Below are 4,345 nucleotides of genomic sequence, written 5' to 3' on the forward strand. Positions count from 1 at the left end.
GTGTTCAGCAAAGTTGGCTGTTGCCTTTAATCTCTTTAAACCCAAGAACCTGAATGACTCAAGCATCAGACCATCATGCTGTCCTGCAACAAGACCAGACACTCCAACCTTCAAATCAAAGAGGTCATGAGGCACTGCTTTCTAATCAGGGTCAGTAGCGCTATTTCCTCATGAAAGGCATGAAGATCAACTTGACTTGTGTTGAAGTTTTCAATTGGGGCTGATACAGAGACAAAAGTCTACCCATTTGAAGAGAAAAAAGGAGAATGATTAGATTGAATTTGTGTGCTTATATACTCACAAAAGCATTCAATTATGATGCAGGATGCTAATCACAGCAAGCAGACTTAAAATTTGTGAATAATCAGTGTTCATGAAAGCACCGATTTATATTCAGATTTCTAAATTTGTCAAAAGGAACAAAGTAGTTTTCTATATTCTGTTTATAAACAAAGCATTGATCCAGGCACATTTAGCTGCCTGATACCGTTCTGATGAAAAATGATCGCTACCAAAAACACCCAGCAAACATTCTGAGCCGACTAGCATTTGACTGCCGAAATTATCCCTCTGTACCAATTATCCAATTTACAGCTAGCAACTTCAACATGGGAAAAGTGTCCTGATCAAAGTCTGAGGAATGTCATTAACACGCCATAACCATGTCGTCCTATCTCTCTCTGGACACAAGACAGCCCTAGTACTCTCATATTTGCGCTCGTTCTTGATTGCTTGTATACTCATTTCCTGCAGAAGGAAGCCAACCATGGGCACAATGAGATTCGATAGCCCCTTGCTCTCAGGAACTTGGGCAACGATGGCGTGTCAACATACGACGGCGCCATCAATATAGGATGGGACACACTTTTCAACGGCCTGCTGGGGAGGCAGGTGACACCTCGAACTTGAGAAGGGCAAGAAAGCCGGTGCTCTCCAGAAAAATTGAAAACCGTACCCTAACATACAATAGACAAGCAGACAACTCTGCTGTCTTGAAACCAGCCTGCTTGCTGATGGCAGCTTCCCAATCGCGTGCAACGCCTCGAGCAGAAGGTGAACCTGCCCTTCTTCGGTGCTTCATGGGAAACCATGGGGTTTGGACACAGGTTGCTTAGTTCTTGAAAATGTAGAGGCAGGAATCATGAAAGCTTTGTTCTCTGCCCTGCGCAGTGCCTGATAAGATTGGAAAGATGGGAAGCTGGTTTTAAAGAACGGTTGGCGGTGGGCCCAACAAGCCAACAACCAATCAGAGTGGCGCAACTGGCGAGCGCGTTGGGCTCATAACCCAAAGACCGCGCTCTGATAATTTTTCTTGGATCAATTTTTAATGTTCTCAAAAACCCTCACCTTAAATCTAAGTGTAAAAACCTTCAAATATTACCGATCAAAGGCACCGGCCTTGCAGTCCTGTGTCGAGTGCTGAGAGAGAGAGAGGAGAAGTAGAGTCTCCAAACGTCGCCAGAGCAGACGTACACACGGGACGGGGGGAGAGAGAGAGGCAGCATGGGACCCATGTGAGAGAGAGAGAGAGAGAAAGAAATCCACGTGCAAAGACACTCTTGAGAGACAAAGAGAGAGAGGGAATCTTAGTGAGATTCACCTAATTCGCCTTTTTCTGATATCGAGCCTTTGTTGGTTGATCCTAGCGCAGCTTGCTCGTCTGCAGTCCTTTGCTAGTCTTCCGTTGTTTGCCTTGTTGCCCTCCCGTGCTTTGTTTTGCACTTGGGCCATCTCATCTGAACTGTGTCCGCCTCTGAACACTGCACTCCTGTGTTATGTGATGTTACCCCCGTGTGCCTGAAAGGGTCCGCACATGAGCTCCTGTAGAGCCATCATTTGCCTTCTCCGGCCTTTTTGGACGTGGCCGCCAGAGTAGTTTTGCGCACATGAAATAACGAAAAAAGCATTTCTTCAATTATTGCCTGCTCAATGTCGGCGCCAATAAGCAGTGGCTGCCTGGCGTAGACGCCGCCCTGGAGGTTGAGGCTGGATACCGCCGCCTTGGAGGTTGAGGCTGGATACCTGCAGTATGCAGGTCCTCGGTGCACTACACATCACGTGAGCTTGCAAATTTGTATCTGCAGCCTATTCGATTAACCCACACCGAGAGAGAGAGAGAGAGAGAGAGAGAGAGAGAGAGAGAGAGAGAGAGAGAGAGAGAGAGAGAGAGAGAGAGAGAGAGAGAGAGAGACAGAGAGAGAGAGAGAGAGAGAGAGAGATATCTATATCACGTCACAACTACGAACTGTATAATGGTAGCCTCTGTGCTTGCGATCACCTTGGCTCCTTGACCATAACACAAAAGTTCTTCAAGCTTCAGTTGCAATTCTTTCAATGTCTGCAGAGGCAAGCTCCGACAATAATGGGGGGCAATAATAAGCTCGGCAATTACTGCACTTTGTAACAGCTATCCGACATCGGCTTTACCTTTAAGCTCTCTTTAAGCCACGACAACAGTCCGAACTATCTACTGTTGCATGCACTGTTCGGCCCAAAATTCTACACTGTCGGAATTTGCAAACAATGAATTCATTGCTTGCATTCTATTGAATCATTGGAGAGCTGGGAAGCCAGGGATCCACTCCTACTCCAAGTGCAACATCAAAAATGTTATTTACTGCTCTAGTAATCTTTCTATTCATGGCGTCGCCAATGATTTTCGATCAACACCTCGAGGCGCTTGCTGGAGTTCGAGAGTGGTGGATATTCCCGCGCCAACACGCATTTTGGTCCCAAGTGCAAAGGCAAGTCTGGATCAGCGAGGAGGATTACACAGATGATATTTTCATGAAAAGGTACCGTATGCCTGAGCCGGTCTTTCAAATTCTTTTACAAGCTATTGTGCCTTTTCTTCCGTCGACCGATAGAGATAATTTTGTTCGTCCTCCGATAGACCCAGAACTGGATCTTAGTTTTACCCTCCTCAAGCTTGCCCACAACGATTCCACCACTCATATTAGTGATACCTTCGGTGTCGGAGAATCAACTGTGCGTAAGTACTGTAACATCATGGTGGACATCCTTGCCACACGGTTACGTCCTCAATACATCAGTGTGCAACGCGTCCGCTGAGCGGCTAGATCAAATTATAGCTGAATTTTCGACAATCACTATGTTACCGAATGTTTGTGGCGTAGTAGATGGCACTCACATAAGGTTGGCTAGGAGACCGAAACGTCGTGACACTCCTGCACAGTATTGGTGTAGACACCATTTCCATTCAATCCTATTGCAGACAGTGTGCGATGCAAGGAAAAAATTGTGGGATGTGTGCGTGAGCGTGCCCGGAGGCACTAACGATGCACTGGAAGAGCTCTGCGTTGTATAGGCGCATGCGGTCTTGACAAGTCCTCTCTGCTCCAGTAATTACGTTGGAGCATTTGCGCATCCAACCATACCTCCTCGCAGACAAAGGCTACGGTTCTTCCTCTTTGATGATCACTCCATTTGGAGAGGGCACCGCTCCTAGTCAGGGACCTTGGAATGAATTCAGCCGTCACATTGACGCGTTGTAATTGAAAATGTTTTTGGCATCATGAAGAACAGGTGGCGAATTTTGCAAAATATGACGGCGGACCTTTGTCGAGCTCCAACTTATGTGATTGCATGTTGTGCGCTTCATAATTTTTTGGCCGAGCATGGTGTGCATGCCGTGGACAGAGAAGAGCAGTTTGATCCCATCCAAATATTTTGCTCGCTCCAAGAAGTGCTAGGAGAGAGCGCATTCTAGGTCAGAGAATGCGCAACATTCTATATAGGGACTGGGTTGCCAGATATCAATTAGCAAATAACAATGCCAGATGAGACTCATGGGAGTGCTAGGCACTTGTCCATTGTAGTGATCACATAGTTGGTATGTGCACTCTACCACCCTGTCTCCATGTTTAGGGTTTCTATGTTCATATCCCGAAAAATAACTCACTATCTCAGTGACTACCTTACTCTAACTTCATCTCGTGCTAAGTCCCACTCAATGTCATACTGTAACTGCCCAACCACTAACTATTGGCCTAACTACCTGTCTCTCTCTCTCTCTAACTCTAACAATAACTCTAACTCTTTCTCTTAATCACTCTAACTACCCAACCACTCTAACTACTTGTCTCTCTAACTCTAACTTTTACGCATATTGTCTAATTCTCTAACTTTAACAATAACGCTCACTCTAACTATTGGCCTAACTACCTGTCTCTCTCTCTCTCTCTCTACCTAATTCTCTAACTACCTCTCTCTCTCTCTCAAACTAAGTCTCTAACTCTAACAATAACGCTCACTCTAACAATAACCACTCTAACTATTGGCCTAACTACATGTCTCTCTCTCTCTAACTCTAACAATAACGCTA

At 45.7% G+C, this 4,345-nt stretch overlaps 1 pseudogene; it reads left to right on the forward strand.

Moving 5' to 3' along the window:
* Positions 1-2,640: 2,640 nt before the first annotated feature.
* LOC147438722 (protein ANTAGONIST OF LIKE HETEROCHROMATIN PROTEIN 1-like) lies at positions 2,641-3,328 on the forward strand (annotated as a pseudogene).
* The last annotated feature ends 1,017 nt before the right edge of the window (positions 3,329-4,345 follow it).

This window comes from Adiantum capillus-veneris, chromosome 16 (assembly GCF_014529385.1).
Source record: "Adiantum capillus-veneris isolate H3 chromosome 16, ASM1452938v2, whole genome shotgun sequence".
NCBI lineage: Eukaryota > Viridiplantae > Streptophyta > Polypodiopsida > Polypodiales > Pteridaceae > Adiantum > Adiantum capillus-veneris.